Genomic DNA, 22,500 nt, shown 5'->3' on the forward strand with positions numbered 1-22,500 from the left:
GTGAGTGAGTGGGTGGATGAGTGAGTGGGGGGGTGAGTGGGTGAGTGGGTGGGTGAGTGTGTGGGTGGGTGAGTGTGTGGGTGGGTGAGTGGGTGAGTGAGTGGATGAGTGGGTGGATGAGTGGATGTTTGCCAGAAGATTCATCATGGTGGTGATGATGATGTTGCTAATGAGATACAGAGACTCTATGTATCTCTATGTATCTCTATGGGTCTCTCTGTATCTCTATGGGTCTCTATGTATCTCTATGGGTCTCTATGTATCTCTATGGGTCTCTGTGTGTCTCTATGGGTCTCTGTGTGTCTCTATGGGTCTCTATGTATCTCTATGGGTCTCTATGTATCTCTATGGGTCTCTATGGGTCTCTATGTATCTCTATGAGTCTCTGTATCTCTATGGGTCTCTATGTATCTCTATGGGTCTCTATGTATCTCTATGGGTCTCTATGTATCTCTATGTATCTCTATGGGTCTCTGTGTGTCTCTATGGGTCTCTGTGTGTCTCTATGGGTCTCTATGTATCTCTATGGGTCTCTATGGGTCTCTATGTATCTCTATGAGTCTCTGTATTTCTATGGGTCTCTATGTATCTCTATGGGTCTCTGTATCTCTATGGGTCTCTATGTATCTCTATGGGTCTCTATGTATCTCTATGGGTCTCTGTGTGTCTCTATGGGTCTCTGTGTGTCTCTATGGGTCTCTATGTATCTCTATGGGTCTCTATGTATCTCTATGGGTCTCTATGGGTCTCTATGTATCTCTATGAGTCTCTGTATCTCTATGGGTCTCTATGTATCTCTATGGGTCTCTATGTATCTCTATGGGTCTCTATGTATCTCTATGTATCTCTATGGGTCTCTGTGTGTCTCTATGGGTCTCTGTGTGTCTCTATGGGTCTCTATGTATCTCTATGGGTCTCTATGGGTCTCTATGTATCTCTATGAGTCTCTGTATCTCTATGGGTCTCTATGTATCTCTATGGGTCTCTATGTATCTCTATGGGTCTCTATGTATCTCTATGGGTCTCTATGGGTCTCTATGTATCTCTATGGGTCTCTGTGTGTCTCTATGGGTCTCTGTGTGTCTCTATGGGTCTCTATGTATCTCTATGGGTCTCTGTGTGTCTCTATGGGTTTCTGTGGGTCTCTGTATCTCTATGGGTCTCTATGTATCTCTATGGGTCTCTATGTATCTCTATGGGTCTCTGTGTGTCTCTATGGGTCTCTATGAGTCTCTCTGTATCTCTATCGGTCTCTATGTATCTCTATGGGTCTCTATGAGTCTCTATGTATCTCTATGGGTCTCTCTGGGTCTCTCTGTGTCTCTATGGGTCTCTATGCGTCTCTATGTGTCTCTATGGGTATCTATGGATCTCTATGGGTCTCTATGGGTCTCTATGTGTCTCTATGTATCTCTATGGGTCTCTATGGGTCTCTATGTATCTCTATGGGTCTCTGTGTGTCTCTATGTATCTCTATGGGTCTCTATGGGTCTCTATGGGTCTCTATGTATCTCTATGGGTCTCTGTGTCTCTATGGGTCTCTATGAGTCTATATGTGTCTCTATGGGTCTCTATGGGTCTCTATGGGTCTCTATGTATCTCTATGGGTCTCTATGGGTATCTATGGGTCTCTATGTATCTCTATGGGTCTCTGTGTGTCTCTATGTATCTCTATGGGTCTCTATGGGTCTCTATGGGTCTCTATGTATCTCTATGGGTCTCTGTGGGTCTCTGTGGGTCTCTATGTATCTCTATGGGTCTCTATGTATCTCTATGGGTCTCTATGTATCTCTATGGGTCTCTATGGGTCTCTATGTATCTCTATGGGTCTCTATGTATCTCTATGGGTCTCTATGGGTCTCTATGTATCTCTATGGGTCTCTATGTATCTCTATGGGTCTCTATGTATCTCTATGGGTCTCTATGGGTCTCTATGTATCTCTATGGGTCTCTATGTATCTCTATGGGTCTCTATGGGTCTCTATGTATAGGCCCTCACTCAGTGTTAATAGGGGGGTGGTGGTGAGTTTGAAATGGTAGTCAGGATGGGCCCACACTCAGTGTTATCAGTTTGAATTGGTAGTCAGGATGGGCCCCCATTCAGTGTTAATAGGGGTGTGGTGGTGAGTTTGAAATGGTAGACAGGATGGGCCTGGTGGGGGGGGGGGAGGGGCCTCTGCTATAAATGTGTCACCATGCCCTGTCGATGGGAGATTCGCTGTAAGATCGGGGAGGCAGAGAGGGAGAGAAATGAGTGGTCAGTCACTCACGTAGGGACTGACACAGCCACTCACCCACTCACTCACTCAGTCAGTCATCCACCCCACTCACTCACTCAGTCATCCACTCACTCACCCACACACTTACTCACCCACACACTCACCCACTCACTCACACAGTCACCCACTCACTCACCCACTCACTCAGTCATCCACTCACTTACCCACTCACTCACCTACTCACTCACCCACTCACTCACCCACTCACTCACCCAGTCACCCACTCACTTACACAGTCACTCACCCACTCACCCACCCACTCACCCACTCGCTCACTCACTCACCCACCCCACCAACTCACTCACCTACTCACTCACCCACCCACCACTCACCCACCCACCCACTCACCCACCCATCCACTCACCCACTCACTCACCCACCGCTCACCCACTGACTCTTCACCCACTCACCACCCAACCACTCACCCATTCACCCACCCACCCACTCACCCACCCACTCACCCACCCACTCACCCACTCACCCACCCACCCACTCACCCACTCACTCACTCACTCACCCACCCACTCACCCACTCACTCACACCCACTCACCCACTCACCCACTCACTCACTCACCCACCCACCACCACTCACTCACTCACTACACCCACTCACTCACTCACCCACCCACTCACACTCACTCACTCACCCACCACTCACCCACCCACTCACCCACTCACCCACCACCCACTCACCCACTCACTCACTCACCCACCACCACTCACCCACTTCACCCACCACCACTCACCCACCCACTCACCCACTCACCCACTCACCCACCCACCACTCACTCCACCACCCACCCACCTTCACCCATTCACCCACCCACCCACTCACCCACCCACTCACCCACCCACTCACCCACTCACCCACTCACACCATCACCCACTCACTCACTCACTCACCCACCCACCCACCCACCCACCCACTCACTCACCCACCCACTCACTCACTCACTCACCCACCCACTCACCACGTCACTCACCCACCCACTCACCACTCACCCACTCACTCACTCACTCACCCACCCACTCACCCACTCACCCACCCACTCACCCACCCACTTCACCCAGCTCACCCACCCACTCACCCACCCACTCACCCACTCACTCACTCACTCACCCACTCACTCACTCACTCACCCACACCCACTCACTCACTCACTCACCCACCCACTCACCCACTCACCCACCCACCCACCCACCCACTCACCCACTCACTCACCCACTCACTCACTCACTCACCCACTCACTCACCCACCCACTCACCCACTCACCCACCCACTCACCCACTCACCCACCCACGAGTGGGAATGAGAGAACGCGATGTCAATTGAAGAGTATTCCACCAACATCATCAACATCATCAACATCGTACTCACCATCACTGCCATCACGGGCACCATTGGACCTTGTGAACCGGTGGGTGAGTGAGTGGGTGAGTGGGTGGGTGAGTGGGTGAGTGGGTGGGTGGGTGAGTGGGTGGGTGGGTGGGTGAGTGGGTGGGTGGGTGAGTGGGTGGGTGAGTGGGTGAGTGGGTGGGTGAGTGAGTGGGTGAGTGGGTGAGTGGGTGGGTGAGTGGGTGGGTGAGTGGGTGAGTGGGTGGGTGAGTGGGTGGATGAGTGGGTGGGTGAGTGGGTGAGTGGGTGGGTGAGTGGGTGGGTGGGTGAGTGACTGGGTGGGTGAGTGGGTGGGTGGGTGAGTGAGTGAGTGGGTGAGTGAGTGGGTGGGTGGGTGAGTGGGTGGGTGAGTGAGTGGGTGGGTGAGTGGGTGGGTGAGTGGGTGAGTGGGTGGGTGGGTGGGTGAGTGGGTGGGTGGGTGGGTGGGTGGGTGAGTGACTGGGTGGGTGAGTGGGTGAGTGGGTGGGTGAGTGAGTGGGTGAGTGGGTGGGTGAGTGAGTGGGTGGGTGAGTGGGTGGGTGAGTGGGTGGGTGAGTGAGTGGGTGAGTGACTGGGTGGGTGGGTGAGTGAGTGAGTGAGTGGGTGAGTGACTGGGTGGGTGAGTGGGTGGGTGAGTGAGTGAGTGGGTGAGTGGGTGAGTGAGTGGGTGAGTGAGTGAGTGAGTGGGTGGGTGGGTGGGTGAGTGAGTGGGTGGGTGAGTGAGTGGGTGAGTGGGTGGGTGAGTGAGTGGGTGAGTGAGTGGGTGAGGTGAGTGAGTGGGTGGGTGGGTGAGTGGGTGGGTGAGTGAGTGGGTGAGGTGAGTGAGTTGGTGAGTGAGTGATTGGGTGGGTGACTAAGTGGGTGGGTGGGTGAGTGAGTGGGTGAGTGAATGGGTGGGTGAGTGAGTGAGTGGGTGGGTGGGTGGGTGAGTGAGTGGGTGAGGTGAGTGAGTGGGTGGGTGGGTGGGTGGGTGGGTGAGTGATTGGGTGGGTGAGTAAGTGGGTGAGTGGGTCGGTGGGTGGGTGGGTGAGTGAGTGGGTGAGTGACTGGGTGGGTGAGTGAGTGAGTGGGTGAGTGGGTGAGTGAGTGGGTGAGTGACTGGGTGGGTGAGTGAGTGAGTGGGTGGGTGGGTGGGTGGGTGGGTGAGTGAGTGGGTGGGTGGGTGAGTGGGTGGGTGGGTGAGTGGGTGAGTGAGTGGGTGAGTGGGGTGAGGTGAGTGAGTGGGTGAGTGAGTGAGTGGGTGAGGTGAGTGAGTGGGTGAGGTGAGTGAGTGGGGTGAGTGAGTGAGTGGGTGAGTGAGTGATTGGGTGGGTGAGTAAGTGGGTGAGTGGGTCAGTGGGTGGGTGAGTGAGTGGGTGAGTGAGTGGGTGAGTGACTGGGTGGGTGAGTGAGTGAGTGGGTGGGTGGGTGAGTGGGTGAGTAGGTCGGTGGGTGGTTGTTTGAGTGGGTGAGTAAGTGGGTGAGTGAGTGGGTCGGTGGGTGGGTAAGTGAGTGGGTGGTTGTTTTCGTGGGTGGGTGAGTGAGTGGGTGAGTGGGTGGGTGAGTGACTGGGTGGGTGGGTGGGTGAGTGGGTGGGTGAGTGAGTGACTGGGTGGGTGAGTGGGTGGGTGAGTAGGTCGGTGGGTGAGTGAGTGAGTGGGTGGTTGTTTTCGTGGGTGGGTGAGTGAGTGGGTGAGTGGGTGGGTGAGTGACTGGGTGGGTGAGTGAGTGGGTGAGTGACTGGTTGAGTTAGTGGGTGAGTGTGTGAGTGACTGGGTGGGTGGGTGAGTGAGTGGGTGAGTGGGTGGGTGGGTGGGTGAGTGGGTGAGTGGGTGAGTGACTGGGTGGGTGAGTGGGTGGGTGAGTGGGTGGGTGAGCGAGTGGGTGGGTGGGTGAGTGGGTGAGTGACTGGGTGGGTGGGTGAGTGGGTGAGTGACTGGGTGGGTGAGTGCGTGGGTGAGTGGGTGGGTGAGTGAGTGACTGGGTGGGTGGGTGAGTGGGTGGGTGAGTAGGTCGGTGGGTGGGTGAGTGGGTGGATGGTTATTTGAGTGAGTGGGTGAGTGGGTGGGTGAGTGACTGGGTGAGTGACTGGGTGAGTGAGTGAGTGAGTGGGTGATTGACTGGGTGGGTGGGTGGGTGAGTGAATGAGTGGGTGATTGACTGGGTGGGTGAGTGGGTGGGTGAGTGGGTAGGTGAGTGAGTGACTGGGTGGGTGAGTGGGTGGGTGAGTGGGTCGATGGGTGAGTGGGTGGTTGTTTGAGTGGGTGGGTGAGTGAGTGGGTGAGTAGGTGGGTGAGTGGGTGAGTGAGTGACTGGGTGGGTGAGTGGGTGGGTGAGTGGTTGGGTGAGTGAGTGGTTGAGTGAGTGGTTGGGTGAGTGAGTGGGTGGGTGAGTGAGTTGGTGGGTGGGTGGGTGAGTGAGTGGGTGGTTGGGTGGTTGGTTGGGTGAGTTGGTGGGTGAGTTGGTGGGTGAGTTGGTGGGTGAGTTGGTGGGTGAGTTGGTGAGTGAGTGGGTGGTTGGGTAGTTGGTTGGGTGATTGGGTGGGTGAGTGGGTGAGTGGGTGGGTGAGTGGGTGGGTGGATTAGTGGGTGACTGCGTGGGTGACTGGGTGACTGGGTGGGTGAGTTGGTGGGTGAGTTGGTGGGTGAGTTGGTGGGTGAGTTGGTGGGTGAGTTGGTGAGTGAGTGGGTGGTTGGGTGGTTGGTTGGGTGATTGGGTGGGTGAGTGGGTGAGTGGGTGGGTGAGTGGGTGGGTGGGTTAGTGGGTGACTGCGTGGGTGAGTGGGTGACTGGGTGGGTGAGTGAGTTGGTGAGTTGGTGAGTGACCTTTGTCTGTGTCTGAGACCACGTGTCCACCCCCACGTGTGTTCCCAGGCCGGGTCACGTGACTCGTCCCGGCGCCACGCCTTCTCCCGTGACGTCACGCGCAACGGCTCCGCCTACGGTGAGGCGCGCTCTCCGATTGGCTGCCCCCCTTTGAAACGGGGGGGGGGGGGGGGCGTAGACCACGTGGGGCCGATGCTCAATTGTGATTGGCTGTGAGGCGGCTCGTTTCAATTGTGACGCTGATTCGTCGTCTCACCGTGTGGCCACGTGGTTGTGTGTCACCACGTGACCCTCACCACGTGTCTCTCACCACGTGACCCTCACCACGTGTCTCTCACCACGTGACCCTCACCACGTGTCTCTCACCACGTGTCTCTCACCACGTGTCACTCACCACGTGTCACTCACCACGTGTCACTCACCACATGTCACTCACCACGTGTCTCTCACCACGTGTCACTCACCACGTGACACTCACCACGTGTCACTCACCACGTGTCACTCACCACATGTCACTCACCACGTGTCACTCACCACGTGTCACTCACCACGTGTCTCTCACCACGTGACCCTCACCACGTGTCACTCACCACGTGTCACTCACCACGTGACACTCACCACGTGTCTCTCACCACGTGTCTCTCACCACGTGTCTCTCACCACGTGTCACTCACCACGTGTCTCTCACCACGTGTCTCTCACCACGTGTCACTCACCACGTGACCCTCACCACGTGTCACTCACCACGTGTCACTCACCACGTGTCTCTCACCACGTGTCTCTCACCACGTGTCTCTCACCACGTGTCTCTCACCACGTGTCACTCACCACGTGTCTCTCACCACGTGTCACTCACCACGTGACACTCACCACGTGACCCTCACCACGTGTCACTCACCACGTGTCTCTCACCACGTGTCACTCACCACGTGTCACTCACCACGTGACCCTCACCACGTGACCCTCACCACGTGTCTCTCACCACGTGTCACTCACCACGTGACCCTCACCACGTGACCCTCACCACGTGTCTCTCACCACGTGTCACTCACCACGTGTCACTCACCACGTGACCCTCACCACGTGACCCTCACCACGTGTCTCTCACCACGTGTCACTCACCACGTGACCCTCACCACGTGACCCTCACCACGTGTCTCTCACCACGTGTCACTCACCACGTGTCTCTCACCACGTGACCCTCACCACGTGTCTCTCACCACGTGTCACTCACCACGTGACCCTCACCACGTGACCCTCACCACGTGTCACTCACCACGTGTCTCTCACCGCGTGTCTCTCACCACGTGTCTCTCACCACGTGTCACTCACCACGTGTCACTCACCACGTGTCACTCACCACGTGTCACTCACCACGTGTCACTCACCACGTGTCTCTCACCGCGTGTCTCTCACCACGTGTCTCTCACCACGTGTCTCTCACCACGTGTCTCTCACACCACGTGACCCTCACCACGTGTCTCTCTCACCACGTGTCACTCACCACGTGTCACTCACCACGTGTTTCTCACCACGTGTCTCTCACCACGTGACCCTCACCACGTGTCTCTCACCACGTGTCTCTCACCACGTGTCACTCACCACGTGACCCTCACCACGTGTCTCTCACCACGTGTCTCTCACCACGTGACCCTCACCACGTGTCTCTCACCACGTGTCTCTCACCACGTGTCACTCACCACGTGTCTCTCACCACGTGTCTCTCACCACGTGTCTCTCACCACGTGACCCTCACCACGTGTCTCTCACCACGTGTCTCTCACCACGTGTCTCTCACCACGTGACCCTCACCACGTGTCTCTCACCACGTGTCACTCACCACGTGTCACTCACCACGTGTCACTCACCACGTGTCTCTCACCACGTGTCACTCACCACGTGTCTCTCACCACGTGTCTCTCACCACGTGACCCTCACCACGTGTCTCTCACCACGTGTCTCTCATCACGTGTCTCTCACCACGTGTCACTCACCACGTGTCTCTCACCACGTGTCTCTCACCACGTGTCTCTCACCACGTGACCCTCACCACGTGTCTCTCACCACGTGTCTCTCATCACGTGTCTCTCACCACGTGTCCCTCACCACGTGTCTCTCACCACGTGTCACTCACCACGTGTCACTCACCACGTGTCACTCACCACGTGTCTCTCACCACGTGTCTCTCACACCACGTGTCTCTCACCACGTGTCTCTCACCACGTGACACTCACCACGTGTCACTCACCACGTGTCTCTCACCGCGTGTCACTCACCACGTGTCTCTCACCACGTGTCTCTCACCACGTGTCACTCACCACGTGTCACTCACCACGTGTCACTCACCACGTGACCCTCACCGCGTGTCTCTCACCACGTGTCTCTCACCACGTGTCACTCACCACGTGTCACTCACCACGTGACCCTCACACCGCGTGTCTCTCACCACGTGTCACTCACCACGTGTCTCTCACCACGTGACCCTCACCACGTGTCTCTCACCACGTGACCCTCTCACCGCGTGTCTCTCACCACGTGTCACTCACCACGTGTCTCTCACCACGTGTCACTCACACCACGTGTCACTCACCACGTGTCACTCACCACGTGTCACTCACCACGTGTCTCTCACCACGTGTCTCTCACCACGTGTCTCTCACCACGTGTCTCTCACCACGTGTCTCTCACCACGTGTCTCTCACCACGTGTCACTCACCACGTGTCTCTCACCACGTGTCTCTCACCACGTGTCTCTCACCGCGTGTCTCTCACCACGTGTCTCTCACCACGTGTCTCTCACCACGTGTCTCTCACCACGTGTCTCTCCCCCTCACCACGTGTCTCTCACCACGTGTCACTCACCACGTGTCTCTCACCACGTGTCTCTCACCACGTGTCTCTCACCACGTGACCCTCACCACGTGTCTCTCACCACGTGTCACTCACCACGTGTCTCTCACCACGTGTCACTCACCACGTGTCTCTCACCACGTGACCCTCACCACGTGTCTCTCACCACGTGTCACTCACCACGTGTCACTCACCACGTGTCTCTCACCACGTGACCCTCACCACGTGTCTCTCACCACGTGTCACTCACCACGTGTCACTCACCACGTGTCTCTCACCACGTGACCCTCGCCACGTGTCTCTCACCACGTGTCTCTCACCACGTGTCACTCACCACGTGTCTCTCACCACGTGTCTCTCACCACGTGTCTCTCACCACGTGTCTCTCACCACGTGACCCTCACCACGTGTCTCTCACCACGTGTCACTCACCACGTGTCACTCACCACGTGTCTCTCACCACGTGACCCTCACCACGTGTCTCTCACCACGTGTCACTCACCACGTGTCACTCACCACGTGTCTCTCACCACGTGACCCTCACCACGTGTCTCTCACCACGTGTCTCTCACCACGTGTCTCTCACCACGTGTCACTCACCACGTGTCACTCACCACGTGTCTCTCACCACGTGTCACTCACCACGTGTCTCTCACCACGTGTCTCTCACCACGTGTCTCTCACCGCGTGTCTCTCACCACGTGTCTCTCACCACGTGTCTCTCACCACGTGTCACTCACCACGTGTCTCTCACCACGTGTCTCTCCCCCTCACCACGTGTCTCTCACCACGTGTCACTCACCACGTGTCTCTCACCACGTGTCTCTCACCACGTGTCTCTCACCACGTGACCCTCACCACGTGTCTCTCACCACGTGTCACTCACCACGTGTCTCTCACCACGTGTCACTCACCACGTGTCTCTCACCACGTGACCCTCACCACGTGTCTCTCACCACGTGTCACTCACCACGTGTCACTCACCACGTGTCTCTCACCACGTGACCCTCACCACGTGTCTCTCACCACGTGTCACTCACCACGTGTCACTCACCACGTGTCTCTCACCACGTGACCCTCGCCACGTGTCTCTCACCACGTGTCTCTCACCACGTGTCACTCACCACGTGTCTCTCACCACGTGTCTCTCACCACGTGTCTCTCACCACGTGTCTCTCACCACGTGTCTCTCACCACGTGTCACTCACCACGTGTCACTCACCACGTGTCTCTCACCACGTGACCCTCACCACGTGTCTCTCACCACGTGTCACTCACCACGTGTCACTCACCACGTGTCTCTCACCACGTGACCCTCACCACGTGTCTCTCACCACGTGTCTCTCACCACGTGTCTCTCACCACGTGTCTCTCACCACGTGTCACTCACCACGTGTCACTCACCACGTGTCTCTCACCACGTGTCACTCACCACGTGTCTCTCACCACGTGTCTCTCACCACGTGTCTCTCACCGCGTGTCTCTCACCACGTGTCTCTCACCACGTGTCTCTCACCACGTGTCACTCACCACGTGTCTCTCACCACGTGTCACTCACCACGTGTCTCTCACCACGTGTCTCTCCCCCTCACCACGTGTCTCTCACCACGTGTCACTCACCACGTGTCTCTCACCACGTGTCTCTCACCACGTGTCTCTCACCACGTGTCTCTCACCACGTGTCTCTCACCACGTGACCCTCACCACGTGACCCTCACCACGTGTCTCTCACCACGTGTCACTCACCACGTGTCTCTCACCACGTGTCTCTCACCACGTGACCCTCACCACGTGACCCTCACCACGTGACCCTCACCACGTGTCACTCACCACGTGTCACTCACCACGTGTCTCTCACCACGTGTCACTCACCACGTGTCTCTCACCACGTGTCACTCACCACGTGTCACTCACCGCGTGTCTCTCACCACGTGTCTCTCACCACGTGTCTCTCACCACGTGTCACTCACCACGTGTCACTCACCACGTGTCACTCACCACGTGTCACTCACCACGTGTCTCTCACCACGTGTCACTCACCACGTGTCACTCACCACGTGTCTCTCACCACGTGTCACTCACCACGTGTCTCTCACCACGTGTCACTCACCACGTGTCACTCACCACGTGTCTCTCACCACGTGTCTCTCACCACGTGTCACTCACCACGTGTCACTCACCACGTGTCACTCACCACGTGTCTCTCACCACGTGTCACTCACCACGTGTCTCTCACCACGTGTCACTCACCACGTGTCTCTCACCACGTGTCTCTCACCACGTGTCACTCACCACGTGTCTCTCACCACGTGTCACTCACCACGTGTCTCTCACCACGTGTCACTCACCACGTGTCTCTCACCACGTGTCTCTCACCGCGTGTCTCTCACCGCGTGTCTCTCACCGCGTGTCTCTCACCACGTGTCTCTCACCGCGTGTCTCTCACCGCGTGTCTCTCACCGCGTGTCTCTCACCGCGTGTCTCTCACCACGTGTCTCTCACCACGTGTCTCTCACCGCGTGTCTCTCACCGCGTGTCTCTCACCGCGTGTCTCTCACCACGTGTCACTCACCACGTGTCACTCACCACGTGTCTCTCACCACGTGTCTCTCACCACGTGTCTCTCACCGCGTGTCACTCACCACGTGTCTCTCACCACGTGTCTCTCACCACGTGTCTCTCACCGCGTGTTTCTCACCACGTGTCTCTCACCACGTGTCTCTCACCACGTGTCTCTCACCACGTGTCACTCACCACGTGTCTCTCCCCCTCACCACGTGTCACTCACCACGTGTCTCTCACCACGTGTCACTCACCACGTGTCTCTCACCACGTGTCTCTCACCACGTGACCCTCACCACGTGTCACTCACCACGTGTCTCTCACCACGTGACCCTCACCACGTGTCACTCACCACGTGACCCTCACCACGTGTCTCTCACCACGTGTCACTCACCACGTGTCACTCACCACGTGTCTCTCACCACGTGACCCTCACCACGTGTCACTCACCACGTGACCCTCACCACGTGTCTCTCACCACGTGTCACTCACCACGTGTCTCTCACCACGTGTCTCTCACCACGTGACCCTCACCACGTGTCACTCACCACGTGTCACTCACCACGTGACCCTCACCACGTGTCACTCACCACGTGACCCTCACCACGTGTCTCTCACCACGTGACCCTCACCACGTGTCTCTCACCACGTGTCACTCACCACGTGTCACTCACCACGTGTCTCTCACCACGTGTCTCTCACCACGTGACCCTCGCCACGTGTCACTCACCACGTGTCTCTCACCACGTGTCACTCACCACGTGTCACTCACCACGTGTCTCTCACCACGTGTCTCTCACCACGTGACCCTCGCCACGTGTCTCTCACCACGTGTCTCTCACCACGTGTCACTCACCACGTGTCACTCACCACGTGTCTCTCACCACGTGTCTCTCACCACGTGTCTCTCACCACGTGTCTCTCACCACGTGTCTCTCACCACGTGTCTCTCACCACGTGACCCTCACCACGTGTCTCTCACCACGTGTCTCTCACCACGTGTCTCTCCCCCTCACCACGTGTCACTCACCACGTGTCACTCACCACGTGTCACTCACCACGTGTCTCTCACCACGTGTCTCTCACCACGTGTCACTCACCACGTGTCTCTCACCACGTGTCTCTCACCACGTGTCTCTCCCCCTCACCACGTGTCACTCACCACGTGTCACTCACCACGTGTCACTCACCACGTGTCTCTCACCACGTGTCTCTCACCACGTGTCACTCACCACGTGTCACTCACCACGTGTCTCTCACCACGTGTCACTCACCACGTGTCTCTCACCACGTGTCACTCACCACGTGTCACTCACCACGTGTCTCTCACCACGTGTCACTCACCACGTGTCTCTCACCACGTGTCTCTCACCACGTGTCACTCACCACGTGTCTCTCACCACGTGTCACTCACCACGTGTCTCTCACCACGTGTCACTCACCACGTGTCACTCACCACGTGTCTCTCACCACGTGTCACTCACCACGTGTCTCTCACCACGTGTCTCTCACCACGTGTCACTCACCACGTGTCACTCACCACGTGTCTCTCACCACGTGTCACTCACCACGTGTCTCTCACCACGTGTCACTCACCACGTGTCTCTCACCACGTGTCACTCACCACGTGTCTCTCACCACGTGTCACTCACCACGTGTCACTCACCACGTGTCTCTCACCACGTGACCCTCACCACGTGACCCTCACCACGTGTCACTCACCACGTGACCCTCACCACGTGTCACTCACCACGTGACCCTCACCACGTGTCTCTCACCACGTGTCACTCACCACGTGTCTCTCACCACGTGTCACTCACCACGTGTCACTCACCACGTGTCACTCACCACGTGTCACTCACCACGTGTCTCTCACCACGTGTCTCTCACCACGTGTCACTCACCACGTGTCTCTCACCGCGTGTCTCTCACCACGTGTCACTCACCACGTGTCTCTCACCACGTGTCACTCACCGCGTGTCTCTCACCACGTGTCTCTCACCACGTGTCACTCACCACGTGTCACTCACCACGTGACCCTCACCACGTGTCTCTCACCACGTGTCACTCACCACGTGACCCTCACCACGTGTCTCTCACCGCGTGTCTCTCACACCACGTGTCTCTCACCACGTGTCACTCACCACGTGTCTCTCACCACGTGTCTCTCACCGCGTGTCTCTCACACCACGTGTCACTCACCACGTGACCCTCACCACGTGTCTCTCACCGCGTGTCTCTCACCGCGTGTCTCTCACACCACGTGTCACTCACCACGTGACCCTCACCACGTGACCCTCACCACGTGTCTCTCACCACGTGTCTCTCACCACGTGACCCTCACCACGTGTCACTCACCACGTGTCACTCACCACGTGTCTCTCACACCACGTGTCACTCACCACGTGTCTCTCACCGCGTGTCTCTCACCACGTGTCTCTCTCACCACGTGTCTCTCACCACGTGTCTCTCACACCACGTGTCTCTCACACCACGTGTCTCTCACCACGTGTCACTCACCACGTGTCTCTCACCACGTGTCTCTCACACCACGTGTCTCTCACACCACGTGTCTCTCACCACGTGTCACTCACCACGTGACCCTCACCACGTGTCACTCACCACGTGTCTCTCACCACGTGTCTCTCACCACGTGTCTCTCACCACGTGACCCTCACCACGTGTCACTCACCACGTGTCTCTCACCACGTGTCACTCACCACGTGTCACTCACCACGTGTCACTCACCACGTGTCACTCACCACGTGTCTCTCACCACGTGTCTCTCACCACGTGACCCTCACCACGTGACCCTCACCACGTGTCACTCACCACGTGACCCTCACCACGTGTCTCTCACCACGTGTCTCTCACCACGTGTCACTCACCACGTGACTCTCACCACGTGTCTCTCACCACGTGTCACTCACCACGTGTCACTCACCACGTGACCCTCACCACGTGTCACTCACCACGTGACCCTCACCACGTGTCACTCACCACGTGTCACTCACCACGTGTCACTCACCACGTGTCACTCACCACGTGTCACTCACCACGTGACCCTCACCACGTGTCACTCACCACGTGTCACTCACCACGTGTCACTCACCACGTGTCTCTCACCACGTGTCACTCACCACGTGTCTCTCACCGCGTGTCACTCACCACGTGTCTCTCACCCACGTGTCACTCACCACGTGTCACTCACCACGTGTCACTCACCACGTGTCACTCACCACGTGTCTCTCACCACGTGTCACTCACCACGTGTCACTCACCACGTGTCACTCACCACGTGTCACTCACCACGTGTCTCTCACCGCGTGTCACTCACCACGTGTCTCTCACCACGTGTCACTCACCACGTGTCACTCACCACGTGTCTCTCACCGCGTGTCTCTCACCGCGTGTCTCTCACCACGTGTCACTCACCACGTGTCACTCACCACGTGACCCTCTCACCACGTGACCCTCTCACCGCGTGTCTCTCACCACGTGTCACTCACCACGTGTCACTCACCACGTGACCCTCTCACCACGTGACCCTCTCACCGCGTGTCTCTCACCACGTGTCACTCACCACGTGTCTCTCACCACGTGACCCTCACCACGTGACCCTCACCACCACGTGCCTCTCTCTCTCTCACCGCGTGTGTCACTGTGTGCCTCACCACGTGACCCTCACCACGTGACCCTCACCACGTGACCCTCACCACGTGACCCTCACCACGTGACCCTCACCACCACGTGACCCTCACCACCACGTGACCCTCACCACCACGTGACCCTCACCACCACGTGACCCTCACCACCACGTGACCCTCACCACCACGTGACCCTCACCACCACGTGACCCCTCACCACCACGTGACCCTCACCACCACGTGACCCTCACCACCACGTGACCCTCACCACCACGTGACCCTCACCACCACGTGACCCTCACCACCACGTGACCCTCACCACCACGTGACCCTCACCACCACGTGACCCTCACCACCACGTGCCTCTCCCTCTCTCTCACCGCGCAGCGGAGGCGCCGTTGGCTCGCTGCGCTCTGCGTCCGACCGTCGTTCCGATCCCTCGCTTCTCCTCAACAACATTCTGGGGGCCCAAGAGAGACCACAACCACCACCCACCGCCACCACAACCGCCACCACAACCGCCACCACCGCCACCACCACAACCACCACCGCCACCACCACCACGAGTGGGGCGACACCCGCGGAGGAATCGTTTGGCCTCCGTGCGTTGAGTTGCCACGATGCTCCGGATGCTGTTGGGGCGGTGGTTGTGGTGGTGGTGGTGGTGGTGGTGGTGGTGGTGGTGGTGGCGGTGGTGGTGGTGGTGGTGGTGGCGGTGGTGGTGGTGGTGGTGGTGGCGGTGGTGGTGGTGGTGGTGTGAGCTGCCGGGCGACGCGCACAGCCATGATCACGTACCGGGCAAGTTGGCGCACATCACCGCACCACTAACACCATCATTACCACTATCATCACCACCATCACTACCATCACTACCATCATCACCATCATCACTACCATCACTACTACTACTACCCACTACCACCACTACCACCACCATCACCACTACCACCATCCCTACCACTACCATCACCAATACTACAACCACCACCACTACCATCATCACCACTACCACCACTACCACCACCATCATCACCACTACCTACCACTACCACCACCATCATCACCACTACCACCACTACCACCACCATCATCACCATCACCACCACCCCCACTACCACCACCACCACCACTACCATACCACCACTACCATCATCACCACTACCACTATCACCCACCCATCACCACTACCACCATCACTACCACTACCATCACCATACCACCCACCACTACCACCATCATCACCACCATCACCATACCACTACCCACTTCCACCACCATCACCACTACCACCACCATCACCACTACCACCACCAATCATCACCACCACCACCATCACCATCATCACCACCATCACCACTACCACCATAATCACCACATCACCATACCACTACCACCACCATCACCACCATCACCACCATCACCATCATGCCACCACCATCACCATCATCACCACCATCACCATCATCACCACCACCACCACCACCACCATCACCATACCACTACCACCACCATCACCACCACATCACCACCATCACCATCATCACCACCGTCACCACCACCACCACCACCACCATCACCATCATCACCACCACCACCATCACCATATCACTACCACTACCACCACCATCACCATCATGCCACCACCATCACCATCATCACCACCACCACCATACCACTACCACCACCATCATCATCATGAGTGGGTGGGTGAGTTGGTGAGTGAGTGACATGGTGAGTTGGTGAGTGACATGGTGAGTGTGTGGTAAGTGAGTGAGTTCGTGAGCGAGTTGGTGAGTGAGCGAGTTGGTGTGTGAGTGGTGAGTAATTGGTGAGTGTGTGGTGAGTAATTGGTGAGTGTGTGGTGAGTGCAGGTTGCCCACGTGGTGTACCAGAGACCCAGGCTGAGGGTGGTGAGTTGGTGAGTGAGTGGGTGGGTGAGTGGGTGAGTGAGTGGGTGGGGTGAGTGAGTGGGTGAGTGAGTGAGTTGGTGAGTGAGTGGGTGGGTGAGTGAGTGGGTGGGTGAGTGAGTGAGTGAGTGAGTTAGTGAGTGAGTGAGTGAGTGAGTGGGTGAGTGAGTGAGTGAGTGAGTGAGTGAGTGAGTGAGTGAGTGAGTGAGTGAGTGAGTGAGTGAGTGGGTGGGTGGGTGAGTGAGTTCGTGTGTGAGTGAGTGAGTGGGTGGATGGGTGGGTGGGTGAGTGAGTGAGTGAGTGGGTGAGTGGGTGGGGTGGGTGGGTGAGTTCGTGTGTGAGTGAGTGAGTGGGTGGGTGGGTGGGTGAGTGAGTGAGTGAGTGGGTGAGTGAGTGAGTTCGTGTGTGAGTGAGTGAGTGGGTGGGTGAGTGAGTGAGTGGGTGGGTGGGTGAGTGAGTGAGTGAGTGGGTGAGTGAGTGAGTTCGTGTGTGAGTGAGTGAGTGGGTGGGTGAGTGAGTGAGTTGGTGAGTGAGTGGCTGGGTGAGTGAGTGGATGGGTGAATGAGTGGGTGGGTGAGTGAGTGAGTGAGTGGGTGGGTGGGTGAGTGAGCGAGTTGGTGAGTGACATGGTGAGTGTGGTGAGTAATTGGTGAGTGTGTGGTGAGTGCAGGTTGCCCACGTGGTGTACCAGAGTCCCAGGCTGAGGGTGGTGAGTGAGTTGGTGAGTGAGTGGGTGGGTGGGTGAGTGGGTGGGTGGGTGGGTGAGTGGGTGAGTGAGTGGGTGGGGTGAGTGGGTGGGGTGAGTGAGTGAGTGGGTGGGTGGGTGGGTGGGTGAGTGGGTGGGTGAGTGGGTGAGTGGGTGAGTGGGTGGGTGGGTGGGTGAGTGGGTGGGTGGGTGGGTGAGTGAGTGGGTGGGTGAGTGAGTGGGTGAGTGGAGTGAGTGGGTGGGTGGAGTGAGTGGAGTGGGTGAGTGGGTGGGTGAGTGGGTGGGTGGGTGGTTGGGTGGTGTGAGTGAGTGGGGTGAGTGGGTGAGTGAGTGAGTGGGTGAGGTGAGTGGTTGGGTGAGTGAGTGGGTGGGTGGTGTGAGTGGGTGGGTGAGTGAGTGGGTGAGTGAGAGAGTGAGTGGTTGGGTGGGTGAGTGAGTGGGTGGGTGGGTGGGTGGGTGGGTGGGTGGGTGAGTGGGTGGGTGAGTGAAGTGGGTGAGTTGGTGAGTGAGCGAGTAGGTGAGTGAGTGGGTGAGTGAGTGGGTGGGTGTGTGAGTGGGTGAGTGAGTGAGTTGGTGAGTGAGTGGGTGGGTGAGTGAGTGGGTGGGTGAGTGAGTGAGTTAGTGAGTTAGTGAGTGGGTGGGTGAGTGAGTTCGTGGTGTGAGTGAGTGGGTGGATGGGTGGGTGAGTGAGTGAGTGAGTGGCGTGAGTGAGTGAGTGGGTGGGTGGGTGGGTGGGTGGGTGGGTGGGTGAGTTCGTGTGTGAGTGAGTGAGTGGGTGGGTGAGTGAGTGAGTGAGTGGGTGAGTGAGTGAGTTCGTGTGTGAGTGAGTGAGTGGGTGGGTGAGTGAGTGAGTGAGTTGGTGAGTGAGTGGCTGGGTGAGTGAGTGGATGGGTGAATCAGTGGGTGGGTGGTGATGGTGAGTGAGTGGGGTGGGTGGGTGAGTGAGCGAGGTGGTGTGAGTGACATGGTGAGTGTGGTGAGTAATTGGTGAGTGTGTGGTGAGTGCAGGTTGCCCACGTGTGTGTACCAGTCCCAGGCTGAAGGTGGTGAGTGAGTGGGTGGGTGGGTGGGTGAGTGGGTGAGTGGGTGAGTGAGTGGGTGGGTGAGTGGGTGGGTGGGTGAGTGAGTGAGTGAGTGGGTGGGTGGGTGGGTGAGTGGGTGAGTGGGTGGGTGGGTGGGTGGGTGGGTGGGTGAGTTGGTGAGTGAGTGGGTGGGTGGGTGAGTGGGTGAGTGGGTGGGTGAGTGGGTGGGTGGGTGAGTGGGTGGGTGAGTGGGTGGGTGAGTGAGTGAGTGGGTGAGTGAGTGGGTGGGTGGGTGGGTGGGTGAGTGAGTGGGTGAGTGGGTGAGTGGGTGGGTGAGTGAGTGGGTGAGTGAGTGAGTGGGTGAGTGGTTGGGTGAGTGAGTGGGTGGTTAGTGGGTGGGTGAGTGGGTGAGTGAGTGAGTGAGTGGGTGGTTGGGTGGGTGAGTGAGTGGGTGGGTGGGTGAGTGGGTGAGTTGGTGAGTGAGCGAGTTGGTGAGTGAGTGGGTGAGTGAGTGGGTGGGTGTGTGAGTGGTGTGAGTGAGTGAGTGAGTTCGTGTGTGAGTTGGTGAGTGAGTGGGTGAGTGGTGGAGTGAGTGGGTGGGTGGGTGGGGTGAGTGGGTGGGTGGGTGGGTGAGTGAGTGAGTGGGTGGGTGGGTGGGTGGGTGAGTGGGTGGGTGGTGTGGGTGGGTGAGTGGATGGGTGGGTGGGTGGGTGAGTGAGTGAGTGGGTGGGTGAGTGGGTGGGTGAGTGGTTGGGTGAGTGAGTGGGTGGGTGAGTGGTTGGGTGAGTGAGTGGGGGGGTGAGTGGGTGGGTAGGTGAGTGGTTGGTTGGTTGGTTATAGTGAGTGAGTGAGTGGGTGGGTGAGTGGTTGGGGTGAGTGAGTGGGTGAGTGAGTGAGTGGGTGGGTGAGTGGTTGGGTGAGTGGGTGGGGTGGGTGGGTGAGTGGGTGAGTGAGTGGGTGGGTGAGTGGTTGGGTGAGTGGGTGGGTGGGTGGGTGGGTGGGTGAGTGAGTGAGTGGAGGTGGGTGAGTGGGTGGGTGAGTGGGTGGGTGGGTGAGTGGGTGGGTGGGTGGGTGAGTGGGTGGGTGGGTGGGTGGGTGGGTGAGTGAGTGAGTGGGTGAGTGAGTGAGTGGGTGGGTGGGTGGGTGGGTTAGTGAGTGAGTGGGTGAGTGAGTGGGTGGGTGGGTGGGTGGGTGAGTGAGTGGGTGAGTGGGTGGGTGGGTGGGTGAGTGGGTGGGTGGGTGAGTGGGTGGGTGGGTGGGTGAGTGGGTGAGTGGGTGAGTGGGTGGGTGGGTGGGTGGGTGAGTGAGTGGGTGGGTGGGTGGGTGGGTGAGTGAGTGAGTGGGTGGGTGGGTGGGTGGGTGAGTGGGTGGGTGGGTGGGTGGGTGGGTGAGTGGGTGGGTGGGTGAGTGGGTGGGGTGAGTGGGTGAGTGAGTGGGTGGGTGGGTGAGTGGGTGAGTGGGTGGGTGGGTGAGTGGGTGGGTGGGTGAGTGGGTGGGTGGGTGGGTGGGTGGGTGGGTGAGTGAGTGAGTGAGTGGGTGGGTGGGTGGGTGGGTGGGTGGGTGAGTGAGTGGGTGAGTGGGTGAGTTGGTGAGTGGGTGGGTGGGTGGGTGGGTGAGTGAGTGGGTGGGTGGGTGGGTGGGGGTGGGTGAGTGAGTGGTGGGTGGGTGAGTGAGTGGGTGGGTGGGTGGGTGAGTGGGTGGGTGGGTGGGTGGGTGGGTGGGGTGGGTGGGTGGGTGAGTGGGTGGGTGGGTGGGTGGGTCAGTGAGTGAGTGAGTGGGTGGGTGGGTGAGTGAGTGAGTGGGTGAGTGAGTGAATGGGTGGGTGGGTGAGTGAGTGAGTGAGTGGGTGGGTGGGTGGGTGAGTGGGTGGGTGGGTGGGTGGGTGGGTGAGTGAGTGAGTGGTGGGTGGGTGGGTGGGTGAGTGAGTGGGTGAGTGGGTGAGTGAGTGGGTGAGTGGGTGGGTGAGTGGGTGAGTGGGTGAGTGAGTGGGTGAGTGGGTGAGTGGGTGGGTGGGTGGGTGAGTGAGTGGGTGAGTGGGTGGGTGGGTGGGTGAGTGAGTGAGTGGGTGGGTGGTTTGGTGGGTGAGTGAGTGGGTGGGTGGGTGGGTGGTTGGGTGGGTGAGTGAGTGAGTGAGTGGGTGGTTGGGTGGGTGGGTGAGAGGGTGGGTGGTTGGGTGGGTGAGTGAGTGGGTGAGTGAGTGGGTGGGTGGTTGGGTGAGTGGGTGAGTGGTTGGGTGGGTGAGTGGGTGGGTGAGTGGGTGGGTGAGTGGGTGGGTGGGTGGTTGGGTGAGTGAGTGGGTGGGTGGGTGGGTGGGTGAGTGAGTGGGTGGGTGAGTGGGTGGGTGAGTGAGTGAGTGGGTGGGTGAGTGGGTGGGTGGGTGAGTGGGTGAGTGAGTGAGTGAGTTCGTGAGCGAGTTGGTGAGTGACTGGTGAGTAATTGGTGAGTGTGTGGTGAGTGCAGGTTGCCCACGTGGTGTACCAGAGACCCAGGCTGAGGGTGGTGAGTGAGTTGGTGCAGATGGAGACACACACGGAGTGTAGCTGCCAATGCAGCCTTCACATCGCCTGCACTCACCACTCAGGTACTCAACACTACTCACCACCACTCACCACTACTCACCACTACACTCACCACTCACCACTACACTCACCACTCACCACTACACTCACCACCACTCACCACTACTCACCACTACACTCACCACTCACCACTACACTCACCACTACACTCACCACTACTCACCACTACACTCACCACTCACCACTACACTCACCACTCACCACTACACTCACCACTACTCACCACTACACTCACCACTACACTCACCACTACACTCACCACTACACTCACCACTCACCACTACACTCACCACTACACTCACCACTACACTCACCACTACTCACCACGACACTCACCACTACACTCACCACTACACTCACCACTCACCACTACACTCACCACTACACTCACCACTCACCACTACACTCACCACTACACTCACCACTCACCACTACACTCACCACTACACTCACCACTACTCACCACTACACTCACCACTACACTCACCACTACTCACCACTACACTCACCACTACACTCACCACTCACCACTACACTCACCACTACTCACCACTCACCACTACACTCACCACTACACTCACCACTACACTCACCACGACACTCACCACTACACTCACCACGTTGGTGATGTTGATGATGTTGATGTTGATGATGATGTTGATGATGATGTTGATGTTGGTGATGATGTTGATGATGTTGATGATGATGTTGATGATGTTGATGATGTTGATGATGCTGATGATGTTGATGATGTTGATGATGTTGAT

The 22,500-nt window shown here is 57.9% G+C and overlaps 2 long non-coding RNA genes across 2 annotated transcripts in view; both read left to right on the top strand.

Annotated features, from left to right (window-relative positions):
- Window positions 1-2,225: 2,225 nt before the first annotated feature.
- LOC144955120 (uncharacterized) lies at window positions 2,226-16,032 on the top strand. The gene is made up of 3 exons (XR_013641511.1): window positions 2,226-2,257; window positions 6,509-6,578; window positions 15,907-16,032. It is a non-coding gene; the product is annotated as an uncharacterized LOC144955120 (long non-coding RNA).
- A 240-nt stretch (window positions 16,033-16,272) lies between these two features.
- Window positions 16,273-22,500, top strand: part of LOC144955119 (uncharacterized) — a 10,676-nt gene continuing 4,448 nt past the window's right edge. Inside the window, exons 1-2 of the long non-coding RNA XR_013641510.1 lie at window positions 16,273-16,317; window positions 21,615-21,735. This is a non-coding gene — a long non-coding RNA (uncharacterized LOC144955119). The remainder of the gene's footprint in view (window positions 16,318-21,614; window positions 21,736-22,500) is intronic.

Source organism: Lampetra fluviatilis, unplaced genomic scaffold, assembly GCF_964198595.1.
Source record: "Lampetra fluviatilis unplaced genomic scaffold, kcLamFluv1.1 SCAFFOLD_267, whole genome shotgun sequence".
Lineage (NCBI taxonomy): Eukaryota > Metazoa > Chordata > Hyperoartia > Petromyzontiformes > Petromyzontidae > Lampetra > Lampetra fluviatilis.